Here is a 23703-nt window from a genome sequence, read left to right on the forward strand (position 1 = left end):
TGAACGGCGTGCTCCGAAACACTTTTGCGTGCACCAGTATTATGCTCGTTCGGCAGATAAACCGCGGACCACCATCTGTCCTACTTTACATAATAGACAAGCTTCCGAAAGCCAGATTCTGTGCAGAGTCGTAGGCGTCCAACCATTTAGCGCCTAGTTGTAGCTTCGCTGTTCTTCGACCTCTTTCTGTAGATGTTCATAACAGTAGCACGTGAACGTACGACCAGCTTCGCCGTTTCCGAGATACTCGTACTCAGGTTCTGCGTAATAATAATCTGCTTTTTGTAAAAGTCGCTTATCTGAATGGAATTCTCCATTTGCTGCTCATATCTTCGCTAGGTTGACCACTTGTCCGTGTCTGCTCGGCTTACATACTTTTGCAATCGCGTCACGTGTACACAAAGCCAACAGGCACATCCAGGGTCGCGGTGGCACATCCAGGGTCGCGGTGGGCAGTGGTCATAATTTTTTGGCTGCTCAGTGTAATTCCTTTGTGCTAAATCTGTGAAACAGCAACCAGGCATCCCGGTAGACGTTTCCTGACACAGGCGTTGGAAATTTGCCTTCACTCTGGGTAGTTTCAAAAATGGGCGATTTTGCTGGTTTAAATGTAATTAAATATATTAAATATTCGATGAGCATTAAGTTCTCGATAATCCATAAATGGATCCTGAAATCTGCGTTGTTCCTACTTTGCTGTATACCGTGGACTGCAAGTTATTCATGCAGTTAATCACACATATATTTATTATATGGAATCAAACAAGGGCAATTACTCAATGTGGTTTGCGAAAACATACAAATTCCTGATGAAAGAACTGCACGAAGATTCGCTTCTGTAAGGAAAAGAAACGAGATATAAGACATTAATAATAACGTTAAAGAACGTAGTGAGGTTTTCTGATTGGATCACAAACTATAAAATTATTTTATAGCCACACTCGTTATCTTGCCTATTAGTGTAATACAGTACTCATTATACAGGGTGTTACAAAAAGGTACGGCCAAACTTTCAGGAAACATTCCTCAGACACAAAGAAAGAAAATATGTTATGTGGACATGTGTCCGGAAACGCTTACTTTCCATGTTAGAGCTCATTTTATTACTTCTCTTCAAATCACATAAATCATGGAATGGAAACACACAGCAACAGAACGTACCATCGTGACTTCAAACACTTTGTACAGGAAATGTACTCCGTTAGCGAGGATACATGCATCCACCCTCCGTTGCATGGAATCCCTGATGCGCTGATGCAGCCCTGGAGACTGGCGTATTGTATCACAGCCGTCCACAATACGAGCACGAAGAGTCTCTACATTAGGTACCGGGGTTGCGTAGACAAGAGCTTTCAAATGCCCCCGTAAATGTAAGCCAAGAGGGTTGAGGTCAGGAGGGCGTGGAGGCCATGGAATTGGTCCGCCTCTACCAATCCATCGATCACCGAATCTGTTGTTGAGGAGCGTACGAACACTTCGACTGAAATGTGCAGGAGCTCCATCGCGCATGAACCACATGTTGTGTCGTACTTCTAAAGGTACATGTTCTAGCAGCACAGGTAGAGTATCCCGTATGAAATCATGATAACGTGCTGCATTGAGCGTAGGTGGACTAAAATGAGCTCTAACATGGAAATTAAGCGTTTCCGGACACATGTCCATATAACATCTTTTCTTTATTTGTGTGTGAGGAATGTTTCCTGAAAATTTGGCCGTACCTTTTTGTAACACTCTGTATATAAAAGGGGCGTCAGCCTCCGTTGCTGCCGATCGTGAAATATAAATAATACAATTTTTTATGGAGCATCACTCAACAACAGTAAAGCATTCTATATCATCTAAGACTTTCCAAAAAGTGTGAGGAAGTGCAGCTAAGCCGAAGCAGCCGCTCCTGGGTGTCAGCTAACTGACCTCCAGCTAGGTCTGGCGCATGCGACGTTTACAGACAGACAGTCTGCCAAGAAATCTTTTGTAAAATTGTTATTCGTCGGGTCTGGCATTACCCGTGTGTCAGAAAGTGTAATGCATTGTAGCTATGGTACTATTACACTCAGAATCAGACGAAAGGAGCCACAAGAAATTTGGGCAACGGAAGATCGCGAAAGCGAGACGTTGCACGCTGCTCAGCAATAGACCACAGGCGTTAATGTAGCAAAACACTTCGAACAGAAGACAAGACTTCCTCCAGGGACTGCCGCAGCCTATAGTGTTACCAGACTTTTCAGATAGCCTGAGTTAGAGTTTTTTAGACGAGGTCATGTTATTTGTTCCGTAAGAAATCAAGATCCAACAAAATTCGAGAGGCAGAATCCTGCTTATTCAGTTAAAGTCTACGGCCTGGATGTTGGTGTTAGCAAGCGAGAAGACGAAAATGGCCATGCGCACACTGTAAAGAACAAAAAATTTAAGCATGAAGTACTGGGACCTCTCTACCTTTGAAAATTAGCTGGTCACCGCTACAGAAATGTAGATTTGCTGCTGATCTACGAGGGCGAGAAGGAAGATTGGTTCAAATGGCTCTGAGCACTATGGGACTCAACTGCTGAGGTCATTAGTCCCCCAGAACTTACAACTAGTTAAACCTAAGTAACCTAAGGACATCACAAACATCCATGCCCGAGGCAGGATTAGAACCTGCGACCGTAGCGGTCTTGCGGTTCCAGACTGCAGCGCCTTTAACCGCACGGCCACGTCGGCCGACCGCGAGAAGGAAGACTACGTGTGCATCAAAGTATGTCCCGTCTACTTTCCTCCCAGTTGTTCAAACATCATGGTGATCGAGAATATTTGCTGCAGATGCCTCAACTCGTTTACCACAAATGAGTGTCTTGAAAGGTACCTTATTTACTGCTCTATCCAGAACTCGGTACTTGTAGGAATGCCTGCCGAGGGGAAAAGTTCTTAAAATTAATGAACGCCGACCACCAGGAGCGATGTCCCTTCGTCATACACAACGACTTCCCGTGCCTCGTAGCACCTGAGATGTGTTGCGAAAATGATCGGACTGCCACCTGTACAATGTTCACAGAATGGGACGTACCGTATGTTGCAACACATCACGTTCTATGCTAGTGTGGCTCCAGTCGCAACAAATTCGAATTAGTGGATAATCCTACGAAATGGCTGCTCTCTGAGCTCCAAAAATTGAGCGAGAATGATGGGATGTATGGGAAAAACATTACCATGAACGACTCGCAGGAGAATGATGCAGCATTCAAGATGGCAATTAAACGTCCTTTTTGTGGGGCGCAGTTGTATAGAACTCCACATACTGACCACTGTCATCTAAAGAAGGAAGTTCTGTGGCGCAGCTCACAACGCATACAGCTACAATCTGCAACAGGATTAAAGGATCAGTCCCATTGAGTTACACTTTTAAATTATTTTACGACCAACAAACGTTTGATTTTAGCCCCAAATTCATTATACTGTAAAACTGCTTTCCATGGGTTTGCATTACAGCAATTCAGACCACAACCCAGCACAGGTGACATTTGTAAGTAGGTTGGCTTAATTGAATTTATTGAAGTAGTTGTCTCATTGAGACACGAATGTTTGCAGTTTAGCGTAAGGGTACCTTCTACCTTCCTCTGTAATGGTGCTCTGCCACGTCACCCATGGTCTTGGCGGCGCCTCAAACAGCAAGGAGTCTACACAAAGAAGAAAAGGCCACAGCTCAAAAGTTCATGTGAGCTGTAAGGTGAGTTAATGATGTCGCAAGATTAGGTAACCCATTCGAAACTCCTCTGGTGCTGTTTGCCTAGCTTCAAGCACAAGAGCAGCTTCCATGCTCAACTGACGTCGAAATTTCTGACAGGTACGTATGTTGCGTTTGTACCACCGAGGGTGTTGCCGAATTCGGGAAAGGGGCGGGTGGTTCTTAGAGGGACCGTCTGCCATTTTATCAACGCACCTGTTAATATTGCACTCCCGCGTGATCACGTCAGAGGTATGTGGAAAGAAACGGGGCAGAAAAAGCTTAAGTTCGCTTTGATACTTCGTATAACGTTCAAAATTTCGTCGATTGGTTTTGAACGATCTCTAGTGGCTCCACACTGTACACGAGAGCAAAAATTCGGTCGCACTGCACTACAAAGAGGAGTGATCACTTTCAATGGGGATACAGCCTCCCAATGTCCATCGAGAAGGGTTGAAACATTCGAGGGTGTCACTTTCGTCACTACCGTCAAAGGTTGTCAAGAAAGTACACTACTGGCCATTAGAATTGCTGCACCAAGAAGAAATGCAGATGATAAACGGGTATTCATTGGACAAATATATTATACTAAAACTGACATGTAATTACATTTTCATGCAATTTGGGTGCACAGATACTGAGAAATCAGTACACAGAATAACCACCTCTGGCTGTAATAACGGCCTTGATACGCCTGAGCATTGAGTGAAACAGAGTTTGGATGGTGTGTACAGGTACAGCTGCCCATGCAGCTTGAACACGATACTACAGTTCATCAAGAGTAGTGACTGGCGTATTGTGACGAGCCAGTTGCTCGGCCACCACTGACCAGACTTTTTCGGTTGGTGAGTGATCTGGAGAATGTGCTGGCTAGGGCAGCAGTCGATCATTTTCTGTATCCATAAAGGCCCTTACAGGACCTGCAGCATTCGGTCGTGCATTATCCTGTTGAAATGTAGGGTTTCGCAGGGATCGAATGAAGGGTAGAGCCACGTGCCGTAACTGATCTGAAATGTAACGTCCACTGTTCAACGTGCCGTCAATGCGAACAAGAGGTGACCGAGACGTCTAACCAAAGGCACTCCATACCATCACGCCGCGTGATACGCCAGTATGGCAATGACGAATACACGCTTCCAGTGTGCGTTCACCGCGATGTCACCAAACACGGATGCGACCATCACGATGCTGTAAACAGAACCTGGATTCATCCGAAAAAATGAAATTTTGCCATTTGTGCACCCAGGTTCGTGTTGAGTACACCATCGCAGGCGCTCCTGTCTGTGATTCAGTGTCAAGGGTAACCGAAGCTATGGTCTTCGATCTGATAGTCCATGCTGCTGCAAACGTCGTCGAACTGTTCGTGCAGGTGGTTGTTGTCTTGCAAACGTCCCCATCTATTCATTCAGGGATAGAGACGTGGCTGCACGATCCGTTACAGCCATGCGGATAAGATGCCTGTCATCTCGACTGCTAGTGATCGGAGGCCGTTGCGATCCAGTACGGCGTTCCGTATTACCCTCCTGAACCCACCGTTTCCATATTCTGCCAACAGTCATTGGATCTCGACCAACGCGAGCAGCAATGTCGCGATGCGATAAACCGCAATCGCGATAGGCTACAATCCGACCTTTATCAAAGGCGGAAACGTGATGGTACCCATTTCTGTTCCTTACACGAGGCACCACAACAACGTTTCACCAGGACAGCGCCGGTCAACTGCTGTTAGTGTATGAGAAATCGGTTGGAAACTTTCCTCATGTCAGCACGTTGTGGGTGTCGCCACCGGCGTCAACCTTGTGTGAATGCTCTGAAACGCGAATCATTTGCACACCACAGCATCTTCTTCCTGTGGGTTACATTTCGCGTCTGTAGTACGTCATCTTTGTAGTGTAGCAATTTTGATGGCCAGTAATGTATTCCTGTAGCTCATCGCACAGCGAGCTGTTGTTTTCGACCGCGAAATATGTGGTAATCAGAGCCCCAATGCAAGGTGTAGTTTCACTGACACCTTCCATGCCACCCCCTGAGTCTTTTTCGTGTCAATTCTGAGCGGCCATCCATATGAAAACCTTGTGACTTGAACGCTGGGTGTCGCAGTTCTGCCCTCCACCGCAGAAACGTCAACATAAGGGGTGACATTCGGGTAAGAGGGCCTTTGACGACCTTCTGGTCGTATGACACGTCCACGGTGACGTTGGGCAGAGTTTTGGTGAAATTTGTTGACAATGTGACATCATTAACCCAGCGAAGCAGTTGAGAATGTCGCGCAATAATCATAGATATATTCTACACTACAGTAACCTCAAGCTTTTTCTCTGGTTGAGATTGAACTTGGTTAGAATCATAAGTCCACGCAAGCACTGCAAGCCGCCGTTATTCGAAGAAGCCTTGCACATTTCTCGACTCATGTGGCTGGGTATTGCTCTGCTGAGCTACAGAATTTGGAGTTATGTGGACACAGTGCAGTTTCACAGACATAGAATCTCTGTGGTGTACTTATCACTATTCAGATAGCTCTCAGTACGCAAGAGTTGACTGCAAGTGTTGTATCCATTGTCACTTCAGTTGTATAGCGTGTGACGTCCTGTCAAAGACGACGTTCTTAGAGCCGGATCACAAGCTATGGTTAGGCAAGGATGAGGAAGGAGATTGTCAGGTTCCCTTATCGTAACGTCAAACAAACACTTAGTACAAAGTGGTAAGTGATCGGTTACGTTACGAACTGTGGACTAAATTTCCAACATGCCATGCTGTTGTCATTTATTAAGGTCTTGTACGGTCACTTTGCTGCGTGTGACTTCCTTCTGTATCTCAGTTCCCGTGCCAATCACTGTCTCAGTAGCTTGCTCGATATGAAAACCCCCTTCCCTGGAGAATGATCACTCTTCCCTGTTATAACTAATTTTCACGTTGATATTATGACCTTTGATGCGCATACTGACACATTTTTCATATGTCACCTTCTTTCCTCTCCATCAGATGACTTTGGCTTAACACAGACCTTTGGCACATCTTTGTAATACGGATCACTTATTACTGGTATAATTTTAGAGACCTCTTTGACGACTGTTTTCTTTTTTATTCTTTCGTGATGTACAGTTTTTCTAAATATTTCTTTAAAATGATCGTGTGGTCCAAAAAATGATTCAAATGGCTCTGAGCATTATGGGACTTAACTTCTGAGGTCATCAGTCTCCTAGAACTTAGAACTACTTACACCTAACTAACCTAAGGACACCACACACATCCATGCCCGAGGCAGGATTCGAACCTGCGACCGCAGCGGTCGCGTGGCTCCAGACTGTAGCCCTAGAACCGCTCGGCCACTCCGGCCGGCCGTGTGGTCCAGTTGCTACGTGAATTTTCTCTTCGCCCGATCCTGTGGTTCTACTGCTACGTCAATTTCCCCTTTGTTCTTCGGAGCCACTGCAGACGGCGCTGGGTTACTGCTGGACGCCTCATTGTCAATAAAGACAGATGATTGCTTCCCATGCCCTTACAGAACAGCGCTAATTCGCTGACAACAGGCAAAATGAATGGTTGCGACTTAAATACATTCACTATATAATTTACAACCAGTAAGGAAGAGGTGCGCTTATTCAAGTTAGTGATTTATAAAAACCTCGAAAATCTTGCTCAGGATGGTAGGATGTGAACTATTCGGTCTTCGAACACATTTCCACTGAGCTAACAACTACTTCAATCAATTCAATTAAGCTAAACTATGTACTTACAAATTTCACCTATGCTGGGTTGTGGTCTGAACTGCTGTAATGCAAACCCGTGGAAAGCAGTTTCACAGTATAATGAATTTACGGCTAAAACAAACGCTTGTCGGTCGTAAAATAATTTAAATGGGTAACAAAGAGTGTAAGCTACATTTTCGTAACAGACAACTGCTTGGTTTATGTGGGACAGTTGTTACACAATATGAGTATGTAGATCTTCCTACAGAAAGCCCTCTTACTTACAATAATACTCAATAATTTACACGTTTTCAGGACGCTGACGGTTATTAATTTGTTCCATACAGCAACTACAAAACACTATTTTCAGCGAAACACAGAGGTCAGAATGTTCAATTAATCGATTCAGAAATTTAAAAAAAAAACCTCAAATATACACCGCTTTTTGTTTGTCGCTTAATGTCACCTCAACAGTGCGGTCCTTCTACGCTGACAGATTGTACAGATTCGTCAAGGATATATTAACAACCATAACCCTACTACGTGACCTTCCTGAAATCAATCTGGAGTAATATTTCTACTGATACACCGGTGTCCAAAACTAAAGCAAGAAAGCGCTGTTTCCCCGTCCTGTGTCTAATTCACGGTATGACCATACAAACTGTCAACCAGACGTCAGTACGATCGTGTTCTGCACAGAAGATGGCATTCCGGTCAACGGACTTGCGTGCTAACTATGACGCCAGGGCACCTATGGAACGGGATAGTGTTCGTCAGGTAGCCCCACAGCCACAATCGCTGTGTACACAGTCGCAGGCGGTGCAATATGGTACAGAGAAGATGCCTACCAGACTCTCTGCGGTGGAGGGCCATAGAAAGAAAGGAATGCGGCCCGATGGCTTAATGTGAATCGTTCTGCTGTTTCTCACATGTGGCGACAGTTTACACAGGCCGAACCTGTATCCCGAAGACGAGTGCAGAGCCGACCACGTGTGACTTCAGAAGAGACTACCGTTATTTGGCTCTAAGGGCACGACGGTACCGCCTCCGCCGGCCGGAGTGGCCGAGCTGTTCTAGGCGCCACAATCTGGAACCGCGCGACCGCTACGGTCGCAGGTTCGAATCCTGCCTCGGGCATGGATGTGTTTGATGTCCTTAGGTTAGTTAGGTTTAAGTAGTTCTAAGTTCCAGGGTACTGATGACCTTAGAAGTTAAGTCCCATAGTGCTCAGAACCATTTGAACCATTTTTTTTTTTAGTACCGCCTCCGTACTGCACAGCATATGGCATGTGAGCTTGCAGCATCCACTGCACGCGTTGTATCGAGGCAGAGAGTGTGCAGAAGGTTTTCGGCAGAGTGCCCTTTATTGGCGGAGACCTGCTGTATGTCTACCTCTGACACGTCTTCACAGAAGGGAACGTCTGGAGTGGAGTCATCAACAAGCCACCAGGACGGTCGAACAGTGAGAGAATATGGTTTTCACAGATGAGTCACTATTTAGTCTGCAGAGTGATTCTAGATTGTTTCGCATCTGGAGGGAACGTGGAACACGATTTCGGAACGCAAAAATCGTGGAAAGAGGCCGAGATCTAGGAGGATCCCAAAAGTGACGTCAGGGGTTATGTTTACCGCAAGAACCCGTCTTCATGGACTTGTACGGGTGAATCGGCAAGGTTTAATTGCTGTCAGGTGTCGTGATGAATCTTGGGTCTTCATTTGCAGTTGTTGCAAGGTGCTGTGGGTCCAGACGCCGTACTGATGGATGATAATGCTCGACCTCATAGAGCACGGTTGGTTGATGTTTTCTTGGAAACGGAAGATATTCAACGCATGGCGTGACCTGCTCGCTCTCCCGATTTGAGACCCGGAGATCGTGTCTGGGATGAACTACGGAAACGGCTTGCATCACGTCAGCAACCACCAACCACTATCCTAGACTGCGAGCAGCTCTGTGGGATGACTGGGAGTTACTGCCTCAACATGAGACAAATTACATAATTCACAGCATGTCCCGTCGTTGTCAGGCCTGTATTGCTGTCAGAGGTGGTCACATCCCATACTGAACACATTAACCAGTTGTCTGAATGTGTGTGCAAATCCATTCAGTTGGAAAGAAAGAATAATATTTCTTCTACCGTTATGCATCTTGCATTTATTTACAATGTATATTCTTTACATTGTTTCTAGTTTACTACATGTGTTTGTACCGTTTTGTAGCAAAATAAATGCAACATTACAAAATTTCATTTTGTCGCTTTAATTTTGGACACCAGTATAGATAAAAATGTAGTGGTGCCTGTATGGAAAGGATCCTGTTACACCGTCACGTAAAGTATTGATGAACTGAGATTAAAATTTTCTTGAAGCTAGCTAATATGTCTGCCTCATACATAGACCTATAACTATTTTGAATATTTTCATTGTTTTAAGATGAGTTTATAGGACGGTACTGCGGGCTTTAAAAATAAATTGCCAAATTTTTCGCGATTTGGTGTCTAAACAGCTTATTCGCTCTCGTTTTGACAACACGTTGATAATTTCAAATATAACGTGGTACTCAGTTTTTTCTTGATTTAGTGTCAAATACAAAAACTGATTACAAAACGCATTTTGTAGCGTTTTAAAAATAGAGCAGTATAGCACCGTACCCACATTACAGTGTTTAGTTCACATCATTCCCCTAGATTTCTGCAGCGTAGGTCATTTACATATTTTCGAGTGTTTAATAGCGTATGAAGACAACAATTTTTCCAGTTATAATGTACTCATATTTCGTGCACATATTATAATGTTACGTATGGTATTGGCTGTTTACGGGACTGCCACAATTTATCCATTGCAGTGAGGCGAACGTCTATTCAACTACTTGCATTCCGAAAGTTCCGATGAATTCTCAATGTCTCCACAAGTGGCTATATACGCTGTACCTGAAACGACAGTGTCTTTCCGTGTCACAACCGTTAGCTTGAAGTGCCTCGGGCTGGAGCTGTGCGCATCGTTCATCATCTGCTACATCTACGTCTACATGAATACGCTGCAGTTCACTTTACTGATATGCAAGCCACCAGAGACCAATTTCAGGAGACAGAGTGCTCATTCTACGCCAAGGCCGAGCGCCCTGCCAGAGACATCTGCGCCATGGGTAATCGACTGGCGCTGGCGGCGCGGCATCCGATTCCCTGACGCGTTACGTCAGTTAAAACAGGCGTGACAGCGACCGCTCGGTTGCACAACAGAACACCAGATATGAGGAGTACAAGGTCGATGTTACGATGCGGAGGCAGAGAACGACCGCGACGATCCTAACGGCCTGGCAGTGAACCCTGAATACATGAAAATATTGCCCGAAAATCCGAATTTTTAATTCGAAATAAGCTATTTATATGGTACTATTTTTCATTTATACTTGACGGCTGATCCTCATGGTATATTAGCAAAGTGTGTGCCTGAAAACCGAACGGATTTTGTGACCGTGCAAAGTCATATATTCGGAAAATCTCAGTCAAAAACCTAAGATTATCTTCTTCCAGCTGGGATTCACAGTCATGAAAACTTTTGTACGTGACGTCGTGGCTGCCCGTCGACTGTCAAATTATTTATTTGTGAAACCCAATATATCTGTACTTACATAAAGATGAAGCATCATTATTATAGTTACGCTGCCTTGCCACTTACAATTGTCCCACTTGTATCTCTTTAGTCACCAGTAAATTATTTTTTTTGTATTTATATAGTGATCTCCAGCAATATAAACATGTACATGAATGTATAAACACCTGAGGATGGGCGCAAGCCCGAAACCGGTCGTGTGACAAATAAATAACCTTTTATTGCGACTGGTAGTGGAAATTTTTCTGCGCCCTATAAAGGAGCCGTCACGGAGTTCAACAGCATCCACTATGGATAAAATTCATTTACGTTTAGTTATTGTTTCTTTCTTGCTGTCTTATTGTCCGTTCACTTCCTGTGATATGATTCTCCACGGTCTTGTGTGCAGTCAACTAATTTATCTCGGAGTCTTCCTTAAAAGCAGTAACACATGTAGCTCCAACTTAGGAATGTACTCTTATCTGGCAGATCATTATAGCCCAGTCTAAAACCGTTCGTCCACATTTGTCACTGAAAAAGCTGCAGTTTGTAATGATACGAATTTTGCAAGTCTTTGGGTTGAGGTCGGCAATATATGGCTTCAGATATTCTCACAAATGATCTATGGGAATATCATTAAATTTGTTTCGTCATAACGCAACTCATATTGCAGTATTAATAGTTTCGTGTTTTAAAAGTCAAACTACGTAGTGCATACCCATCTCCAACTAGTCTGTAATAATGGTTTCTGTTTTATCGAATAGCTGCAGTTGATATTTCCAGCGGTATCAAGGGGTCACCCATTACTTCGAATGTTCGTCCAATTCGAACTTCTGAAGTAAATACTGTATAATCACTTTTTATTCAGTATGTGATGATAACATAACATCCGTAAATGCTATCTGCGGTGAAATTATTCGCTGCTGTTTGTATCCATGTTCCAGTTGTAGTCACATTGGAATACATTTGAGCATGATATCTTGAAGAGCAAAAAGCGTGGCAGTGTGGGCACAATAGGAACCTGGCTGATATAACGTAAGGCTCCTCACAGATTCAATAATTCCTCAACAAGTGGGGTTCCGTGAAGAGAACTCCAAGCTTTCGGGACAAACCAGCAAAAATCGTTCATTGACGGATTTTCTCATTTCCAGAACTTAGTCGATTTGACAGGCACCTGAGGCAGGACAATAATCCTATTAACAATATTCAGTAACTAACAGTAATAATTTGTGCATTCCAGTTACTTGATATGCTTCAACTACTCTATGGTACTGTGCATAGATGGCATTACCACATCATATCAATAATGCAGCTACAAATATCTGAATTTTCTGTTTGATATTTTATCATTCATAGTATAGTATGTCACTAAGACAAAGCATCGCATTAATAGGAGTTAGTCACAAGAACAGAGCTTCTCCTCATTATCATTTCTTGTGCACTGCACTGTTCTTTGACAAAACGAGTGTTTATTGACTCGGAAGACAGAATTTTTTCTCGAAAAGCCTGTTACGTCATTTATTAAGCGCACCACATCCCGTATCGTCGAAAATAAACTAAGACTTTGATATTTCACAAAAACAACTGAAACCATTGTCAGACGTCACAGGCGAACAAAGTAACAATTTTTACATGCAGAGATCCATAAAATATACACGAGAATTTAAGCACAACACTGTATCGAAAATAGCTTTCATACTAGGCTACTTGTTACGTATCTTTAGAAACACACACAACACACTGACAAACGTTTTCATTACCGGTTAACGTCGCAGTATAGTTTATAATAACGTAAAATCTTAATTCGTAAGGATATGGTAATAAGATTAATGAGATTAAACAAACAAACTGTAGAAGATTGTAGGTTCCTGAAAAATAATCGTACATACAATTGCGGCAAGATATCGGATAATAAGAGGTGTCCTTCCATGTGCGTCTGAAGTTCGTATGTTCTGAATCTGTTAGTTGCGTGGTGTTTCCCTGTCCGTGTTACTCTAACTTGATAAGATACCGAACTGTATTACACCGTGTGTCGCACAGTTAGCTTTATAGTCAATATCTTTCGTAGACATACTGGAGTTTCACAGTACTTTATCAGTGAATCGAAACCTACTTGTTGTTCCCTCACGCCTCAGTCTACGTAATCCTCGGAAGTAATATCATCAATATTGGATAGCTGTGCAGTTTCAGCCTTAAAGGCAGCTGCGTCATCTATTAAAAATCTGAATCTGCAAATAACGCCATTAATGAGTGAGCAACACGTAAGATGTATAGTCCTGGTTCTAATACGGTACCATGGAACTCATTTGAAGTTACTTCTGTCTATTTAGGATGAAGTAGATATCATATTTAAGAGTATTTTATTCACAGACGTCGATACGGAACTGCAATGAAGTTAAAAACTGAAGCATCGAGTGTTACGTAAGACAGCTATTCTTATTTTCAACTAAGAGAGTGCTTCAGCAGCTTACCCAGCAGCGTAAGAGAGTGATAAGTCTTAAACACAGCAGATGGACTTTAAACTTGTTAGGAACATATCTTTTGTAGCGTGTTGTTTGTCAGCTATGCGCAATAGATATCCTCAAGGTCCTGATATCTAACTGAAATAATCATATACAAATCGCACTTTATTATAAGCATAAATTAAATTAACAACAAGTGTTCAAACAGACCGACATGCCAGTATAGCCCGATGTGCAGTGCTATAGTTTGTGAGATATGAAATTTAGCCATATTCTAATCGGTTTCACACAATCACACAACGGATAACGACCGTCGGTCTGATACATTGAGCAACCTGAGTGTGGTTTCTAGGCAGTTTTCCACTTTAGTTAAGGTCTCTGCGTCTGAAAACACGAGGCACAAACAATCAAAATACGAAGACGCAAAGAATCAAGTTTACACGAATCACAGACATCTACATGTACATGACTTCCCTCCCTTAGGTTTACTGGCGACACGACTGTAGCGACATGAAGGACGTATGGCCACAATGCCAAAATAAAATAAATTACGTAAATCACGAAACCAGCAGACTTCGTACGAAAGGACAAACTATAGGAAAGAGAAAGGGAGTGCCGTCTCATCAGTCTGCCCTGATCATCATTACACTCTCGATACTTTCGTTGCCGGCCGGTGTGGTCGAGCGGTTCTAGGCGCTTCAGACTTTAACCGCGCGACCGCTCCGGTCGCAGGTTCGAATCCTGCCTCGGGGTTGGATGTGTGTGTTGTCCTTAGGTTAGTTGGGTTTGTGTAGTAGTAAGTTCTAGGGGACTGATGGCCTCAGATGTTAAGTCCCATAGTGCTCAGAGCCATTTGAACCATTTTTTGATACTTTCGTTGCACTACCACCGAGCTAGGTGGCGCAGTGATTAGCACCCTGGACTCGCATTCGGGAAGACGACGGTTCAAAAACCCCTTCTGGCCACCGAGACTTACGTTTTCCGTAGTTTCCCTAAATCGCTTAAGGCAAAAGTCGGGATGGTTCCTTTGAAAAGGCACGACCAATTTACTTCTCCATCCTTCCCTAATCTGAGCTTCCGCTACGTCTCTAATGACCTCATTGTCGATAGGATGTCAAACATTAATCTCCTCATCTTCCTCCTTCGCTGCGTTGCTCCTCCAACAAATTCAAATATAACAGCATTCGGTATTATGTTATGAAACTCCTCATTGACTCGTCCAATTGTTACTATTTTTAATACAGTTGTAGTGATAGGAACTTTTAAGGCAGTTTTAATACATACTAAACTGCATTTGAGTGCTGCATTTGCATCTTCAGTAATAGTGAATCACAATAATATATCTCGAACTACACTTGAGTATGGCATTTGCAAATTATGTATGAGGATTAGGTGCGCCGGCATCAAGAAAATAAGGTGATCAGTCAGAAACATTTACGAGGAGCTTTAAATAAGTAATGCAACCCAGTTTAGTTCTCGGTCGCTTTCGGCTGAAAAAAATGAGGAATTCGTCGTGGGATATCGCGGAATATTCCCGCTTCAATCCTACGGTTTCATGAACTTCCTATGGGTGGCGACGCTATACATACCCATCAAAGTCGAGTCTGTAATGGACCTGCGTTGTCAGCAGAGAGCTGTCATTGGGTTTCCTTTGTCGGGAAACCAGAACATCGCAGATATTCACAGGCGCTTGCAGAATGACTACGGAGACCTGGAAGTGAAGAAAACCACGATGGGTCGTTGGGGGAGGAGTCTATCATCGCAACAAGGTCGCACAAACCTGTCCGATCTCCCAGGTGTGATTCCTTCAACGTTGAAACGTGAGGACACTCTCATTCGAGGTGATCGAAGAATCACAGCCGGCCGGTGTGGCCGTGCGGTTAAAGGCGCTTCAGTCTGGAACCGCGTGACCGCTACGGTCGCAGGTTCGAATCCTGCCTCGGGCATGGATGTGTGTGATGTCCTTAGGTTAGTTAGGTTTAATTAGTTCTAAGTTCTAGGCGACTGATGACCTCAGAAGTTAAGTCGCATAGTGCTCAGAGCCATTTGATCGAAGAATCACACTGTAACACCTCGGTGCTGGACGGCTCTGTTAGTAGTGCTGACACTTTCGTCCACCAGTTCGGGTACTGAAAAGTGTGTGGTCGCTGGCTTCCTCGCCGCCTAACAGAATACCATGAAGAGCAACGATGGACCATCTGTGCGGATCTGAGTGCGCGTTACGAGGCTGATGAGACAATTTTTTGTCTAACATCACCACAGGAGATGCAACATGTCGTCATCACTTGTAACATGAAACAAAATGGCAGTTCATGGGATGTAGCCGTAGTGTCTCTCCTCCGAATAAAACGTTCGAAGCCGCACCCACAAGCCGGCCGCTGTGGCCGAGCGGTTCTAGGTGCTTAGGTCTGGAACCGCGCGATCGCTACGGTCGCATGTTCGAATCCTGCCCTGGGCATGGATGTGTGTGATGTCCTTAGGTTAGTTAGGCTTAAGTAGTTCTAAATTCTAGGGGACTGATGACCTCAGATGTTAAGTCCCATAGTGCTCAGAGCCATTTGAATCGTTTGAACCGCACCCTCAGCCGGTTAAGCCATGGTGACGGTCTTCTGGGATTCTGAAGGGGTTATATTGTTTGAAGTTCTCGCTCAGTGTGCGACGATCTACTCTGTAGTGTACTGTGCTACCCTCAGGAAATCGAAGAAACGACATCAGTATGTTCGTCGCCACAAAAATGCAAACTAACTTCTCCTTCCCCATGACAACGTAAGGCCTCACCCAAGCATGGGCACTCGAGAGGAGCTCGCAAAACTTCATTGGATTGCTTTTCTCCATCCACCCTACAACCCGTATCAAGCATCCTCCTACTTGCATGTGTTTGGCCCAATGAATCATGCACTCAGTGGAAAGCAGTACGTGGATGTTGGATAGTTTACTGATGCAGCAAGACATTGGCTCCGACGTTAACTAGTAGAGTGGTACTACGCGGACATGCAGACCCTCCCAGTAAGTTGGCGTAAGACCATCGCACTGAACGGAGATTATGTTGAAATACATAGTTTTTAGCCAAAAGAGTGGGAATAATATAGCGTATTGAAATCCTGGCTAAAACAAGCCTATTTTGGAAAAAAAAATGTTTTACAGTAATTATTGTACGCCACTCGTATATTTAGAATCAACAGTGCCTTGGACCACGGTTATTCAAATGAAATTTGGAAATTACTTTTACTCGTAAAAAAGAAGTAATAATCTGCACATTGTCAATTACAATATTAGGTCTTTACGAGCTGGTTAAGTCGTCACTGCTATGACACAAACGGAACTGACAGACGGACTTAAGTGAGAAATGCGGTGCATTTCACCAGGAGATTATCGGGCTATTATCAGCATGGAGGAAGACGCGCTGCAGACGGCTAGCGGAATCTTGGTACCGGCATCGAGTAGCTGGTGAGGTGTGTCTGTCGGCGGCCATATCTGGATGTTCCGCGTAGGCGGCCCGGCGGAAGGCACTCGGGAGCAAAGTGTCATCTCTCCAGGAAGTCTCACCTTTTCCGGCCGGATGACACGTATCACCTTACCGGAATGCAAATATAGCTAAGCTCTCTCGCAGACGAATCGACAGTGTTCATCTGATATGTGTGGCGCATAGCTCGCGTGGCATCGCAATAATACTGCTCACATTTCCCGCAGAGGAATAACGTTTCACAAGTGGAGCACAATATACGATATATTACATTCGCCAGTATAAAAGAAGGCGGGAAGTACTGCATTGTCAATACAGAACCAGTAACAGCACAGCAGGTCGGTTGGGAAAACTCAGTGACCTCCGGCGTGGATTTGGATGCCACGTCGATAGCAAATCCGTCGGAGACATATGAACTCTTCTACAGCTGGTGATATGATTCTGAAGTCGAACCGAGAAGGAATATTCACAGCTAAACCAAGAGCAGGCGAATTTCATGTATTGGCAAATAGGGACCGTTGATCACTACAGAAGGTGGTTGTTAAAAGTCACATGACGTCAGCGGAAGGAATCACTCGTTAGTTCAAAGTTGCTACCAGTGGTTCAGCTAGCACAATGACTGTTCGTAGAGAGTTGAAAAGAATTCGCTACAATGGCCGCACAGCTCCTTGGAAGTCATACATTTCCGTTATACACTGAAACGCCAAAGGAACTGGTACAGGCATGCGCATTCCAATACACAGATACCTCAGCAGGCAGAATACAGCGATGCGGTCGACGACGCCCGTATAAGGCAAGTGTCTGGCGCAGTTGTTACATCAGTTACTGCTACTACAATGGCAGGTTATCAAGATTTATGTGAGTTTGAACATGGTGTTACAGTTGGAGCACTAGCGATGGGACACAGGATCTCTGAGGTAGTTAGCAAGTGGGGATTCTCCAGTACGACCATTTCGCGAGTCTACCGTGAACATCAGGAATCCGGTAATCGCTGCGACCGAAAGAGATCCGACAAGAACTGGACCAACTAAGACTGAAGAGAATCGTTTAACGTGACAGAATTGCTGCCCTTTCACATATTGCTGCAGATTTCAATGCTGGGACGTAGACAGGTGTCAGCGTGCGCACTATTCAACGAAACATCATCGATATGGGCTTTCGGAGGTACTCGTGTACCCTTGATGACTTTACGACATAAAGCTTTACGCCTCGCCTGGGCTTCGTCAACACCGACGTTGGACTGTTGATGGTCCGCATCTCGTGGTCGTGCGGTAGCGTTCTCGCTTCCCACGCCTGGGTTCCCGGGTTCGATTCCCGGCGGGGTCAGGGATTTTCTCTGCCTCGCGATGACTGGGTGTTGTGTGGTGTCCTTAGGTTAGTTAGGTTTAAGTAGTTCTAAGTTCTAGGGGACTGATGACCAGAGATGTTAAGTCCCATAGTGCTCAGAGCCATTTGAACCATTTTTTTGACTGTTGATGACTGATAACATGTTGCCTGGTTGGACGAGTCTCGTTTAAAATTGTATAGAGTGGATGGACGTGTACTTTTGTGAAGACAACGTCATTAATCCATGGACCCTGCATGTCAGCAGGGGACTGTTCAAGTTGATGAAGGTTCTGTAATGGTGTTGGGCGTGTGCTGTTGGAATGATATGGGGTCCTTGATACGTCTAGAAACGACTCTGACAGGTAGCACGTATATAAGCATCCTATATGATCACCTGCATCCATTCATGTCCATTGTGCGTTCCGACGGACTTGAGTAATTCGAGCAGAACAATGCGACACCTCACACGTCCAGAATTGCTACAGAGTGGCTCCAGGAACATTCCTCTGAGTTTAAATACTTCCGCTGGCCACCAAACGCCCCAGACATGAACGTTACTGAGCGTATCTCGGATGCCTTCCAACGTGCTGTTAAGAAGAGATCAGTCCGCCTGCTTAGCTGGATGGTAACGTGCTCCTCTCCCATGCAAGTGGATCCGGGTTCGATTCCAGGCCAAGGTGGATATTTTCTCCGCTTGGCGACTGGGTGTTGTGTTGTCCTCATCATCATGTCATCCTCACCACCGGCGCGCAAGTCGCCCAACGTGGCGTCGACTGAAATAAGACTTGCACTTGACAGCCGAACTTCCCCAGATGGGGCCTCACAGCCAGCGATGCCATACGCTCATTTCAATTTTTTTTTCTAGCCTGTAGTACACTTACAGATTTATGGACAGCCCTGTAGGATTCATGGCGTCACTTCCCTCCAGAAGTACTTCAGACATTAGTCGAGCCAATGCCACATCATGCTGCCGCACTTCTGTTTGCTCTCAGCGGCCCTACATTATATTGGGCAGATGTACCGTTTTCTTTGCCTCTTCACTGTAAATTCCACACGAAACCAAACATGATGTGCAGAGTTACACACTGGGTAGTGGATGACTTTAAACATTGATTCAGGGAGATGAACCACTCTGTATCCCATGGTAATCCAATACAGCTGAGGTGGGTTACGGTATTGAGGTGTTTTTCGTGTGTGTGGTGTAAACTGCTCATCGTGCTTAAGAAAGCGCTGAATTTGGTAAGATATGATCACATTTCACAGGGTGTGTATTGCGTACAGTAAACGAAAACTTCGGAGAAGGAGATTGATTGTATTAGGATGATAACGCACCCTGTCATAAAGAAGCGGCTTCGAGGCAGTAGTTTGTGTATAATAATGTTCCTGAAATCGACTGGCCTTACTTGAGTCCCAACCTGGACCCAATGGAACACCTTTGGGATGACTTAGATACCGACTTCACTCGAGACTCCGACGTCCAGCATCACTATCTTTGGCGGTTGAGGGAGAGTCGGCTGCTATTCCTCCACAGAAATTCAGATACCTCATTGAAAGTATGCCCAGTAGAGTTCAACCCATCATAAAGGCGAGGGGTAGACACGCCCCATCGTCAAGTCTGCTAATAAGTTTCCAGATACTCTGAGTAAGATAGTGTAGTCCGTGCCATTAGTAGTCAGTTATATACGCGAATTTAGCTTCTTAATTTCTTACTAATACATAAAAACTATCGTTGTCTCTATATATTGTTATTTCTGTGAAGCTACTTCAGTTCATGTCGGCACACATTTTTTCAAGTCAGGTCGGAAATATTTCTCTAACCCTAGACATCAGCAACAAATGTAGCTTTCGCATATCATTGACTTAGCTCAAAAATAGAAATGAACTACTTTCAGAATGTGGAGCACCAACTAACGTGATATACCATCTCCTTGAATTCAGATCTTACTCTGCCATGAAAGAATTGCTTTAGAATATTGTTGATAGAGTTAACGATTTACAAAATGGCCAGTAATATTGCCTGTAATATCTGCCAGTGACACTATCTGCTATTGGAACAACAGATTTTCAGTAGGTCTTAGGTTGGGTGATTAAGGGCGCCAGTTAAGTTGTCTGAGTGTTATTTAAATGAGAATGTACGCGTATTGCCTTGTGTACTCGGCTGTAGCCATCTTGGAAAACGAGAATGTCCGCAGGGTACTCAACGTCAAAATGTAGAGGGATGAGGAAGACTACTTCACCGAAAATGCACAAACAAAAGTCACGGTTCATGCTCACGGTAGCTTTAACGAGTGGGCCCTAATCACGGGACGCAAAACACTCTCTAAGCATCACAGGACCACTTCTGGCCTAACTATACTCTCCGCGCACTGTAACGCCGTTGGTGAACTCGCCGCCTTTAGTCATTCTAAAATAACCGTTCTCGCGACTAGTCGGACCACACTACATGCCGTTAGTCAGTAACAGTCCAGTCTGATGTGTGACTCACTGGAGACCTATAGCTTCACGTGCCGCTATGAGAAATGCTCAAATGCTGAAATAAAAGCGATTTCCCCACTCCAAATGTCCATTACAAGCAATTACCTTCGTAATGTCAGGCCAGCATTCACTGCCGCAACAGTTCCTGTAGTACTTGGAAACAATCGTCATTGACAAGGCCTGACAATCATCTCCGGACCATGCCGTCTAAGATCGTTTTACAACTTCTGTTACTACACAGTGTTACAGCGACTGCGATTGGTACATTTCTTTGTTGACACGTTAGTCTGTCCACGTTTATACAGGGAGATTTTTCCACAGTCTACAAACTCTAGAGGATACGGAACAGAAAAGGTTAATGAAATTATGCACGGAAATGCGTGGTTTCCATGTTAGAGAACATTTATTCAATCATACATTGTTACAGACATTGCAGTCTACTAATCGATGTACCATGCAGCCATGGTTACAGCATGTGCTGAAAATGGTTTCCAGGTGCCTCAAGGCATGCGTGTACGCGCTCTAGCGTGTTCTGTCTCACACGTTCACATCGGCCAGGCTGCATACGAACAGTGTCAAAGGCAGCATGAATACGCTGCTCCATTGTCTTCACATCTGTAATGGGCTCTAAATACACGATACATTTGAGATGGTCCCACAACCAGAAATCGGACGGGCCGAGATCCGGTGAACGATCCATCTACCAGAGAGGACACGATTGAGATGCGTCCGTACGTTAACGGCGAAGTGGGCTGGAGCACCATCACGTACCCGTCACATAACTCTTCGAATCATCAATGATACTTCTTCTAGCCTGGAAGGCAATGTCACACGCAAGAAACGCCAACAGTCCGGATTGTTGGGCGATGTTGAAGGAATGCTGGTCCCAAAATATGGTCGCCAATTATCCCAGCCCACACATTCCGGCTGCACCGATGCTGATGATTCGCTGTCGTCATACCACGGGGGTCCTGCATATTACCCCTCAGACGACTGTTATGAAAGCTGAAGATACCACTCTGCGTACATGTAGCCTCATCTGTGAATAGGATGGATGATACAAGTCCTGCAATCGTGGTTGTCTGGGGAAGAAACCAGTGACAAAACTGGTCCCGACGTGGAAAGTCTGTGGCTAGTAAGCCCTGCACACGTTCTAAGTGATAAGGGTAGAAACAACTGTCATGGAGAATGTTCCACACGGTCGTCTGGCTTACCCCGTGCTGGCGGGCCAACTACCTGCTACTGACATGGCGGTCACCTTCCACAGTGTTAATCCCATTTTCCTCCAAGTCTGGTGACCGAACGTTTCGGGTACGTCCTTTACGAATTCCTGCTTCCTGAAACGCCCCTGTCCCAGTCAAACAGCGAAACACTGTTGCAAACATTGAATGCTGTGGTTGATGACGGGGTATAGGTATCCTGGCACAAGCTTGCTGCCCGCAGTCCGTTGCCATTTGACTTTCCGTAAGTAAACACCATGTCGGTAAGCTCTCTATTCGAATACGCAACCATTCTGTACAACGCTGTATCACATCCATTACACGGCGAGTCAGCAAGAGAAGTGAACCGGACAGAACATTACCAATTACTATGGCAGGAGAGGGCGCTGGGGCATGACGTATGAAGAACAGTACCACTCTCTAGGAGGAAACCATGCATTCTGTAACGGTGGATGCATGGTACAGCGTGTATTAGACTGCAGTCTCTGTAACAAAGTATGATTGAATAAATGGTCTGTAGTATGGAGACCATGAACTTCCGGACATAAGGTCATTAGACCTTTTTTTCCGTATCCTCTCATCAATCAGTCGCCAGAGTTTGTACACGGTGGGAAAAATCACCCTGTATACCAAAAAATCGGGCGACTTCATTCACTGAGTGGTCACGGGCACACGCAAGCACGATAGCTCCTTTCTGTCGTTCAACCACTTCTCCACGTCTTGACTGGGACGTTCACACCACTTTACTGTCCCGCGTTAGGTCAGTGGAGGAGAGTAACGTAACCACTTGGTACCTGTTGCACACCATTTTCAGCACTCCAAAGCTACCAATCTTTCTTTAATTGTAGTGACAAGTATTTTTTATGGTGGAGTTAGAAAGAGATACTCAGAGTAGACGATAAGTCTTATTATTTGCGTAGTAAGATAACCGATGATCTCCGAAGTAGAGAAAATGTAAAATGAAGACTGTCCACAACGCGGGAAGCTTTTATGAAAACATGACATTTATTAACTTCTAACATCAATTTAAGTCCTCTGAATTCTTTTCTGAATATATTTGTCCGGAGTGTAGTCTTATACGGTACTGGAACGTGGGCGATCAACACTTCAGACAAGAAAGGAACTGCAGCTTTTGAAATGGTGTACTACAGAAGAATGCTGAAAATTTGATTGATAGTTCGAGTAGCTAATGAAGAGGTACTCTGTCGAGTTAGGGAAAAAAGAAATCTATCGCACAAGGTATCCAACAGAAAGGCACTGTTGAGAGGAAACAGTCAGAGGCATCAGGGAAATGTCAGTTTCTTAGTGGAAGGAAGTGTGAGAGTCAAATTTATGGAGCAAGACCAAGGGGTAAGTAATAGAACTCAGTACGTTGTCTTCGATGGTGAGTGTTCATCGGAGGTGAGGCTCCGCTGTTGTTTTCTGTCTACATAAATGATCTTTTGGATAAGGTGGATAGATATGTGCCGCTGTTTGCTGATGATGCTGTAGTGTACGGGAAAGTGTCGTCGTTGAGTGACTGTAGGAGGATACAAGATGACTTGGACAGGATTTGTGATTGGTGTAAAGAATGGCAGCTAACTCTAAATATAGATAAATGTAAATTAATGCAGATGAATAGGAAAAAGAATTCTGTAATGTTTGAATACTCCATTAGTAGTGTAGCGCTTGACACAGTCACGTCGATTAAATATTTGTGCGTAACATTGCAGAGCGATATGAAGTAGGACAAGCATGTAATGGCAGTTGTGGGGAAGGCGGATAGTCGTCTTCGGTTCATTGG

Source organism: Schistocerca serialis, chromosome 3, assembly GCF_023864345.2.
Source record: "Schistocerca serialis cubense isolate TAMUIC-IGC-003099 chromosome 3, iqSchSeri2.2, whole genome shotgun sequence".
Taxonomy (NCBI): domain Eukaryota; kingdom Metazoa; phylum Arthropoda; class Insecta; order Orthoptera; family Acrididae; genus Schistocerca; species Schistocerca serialis.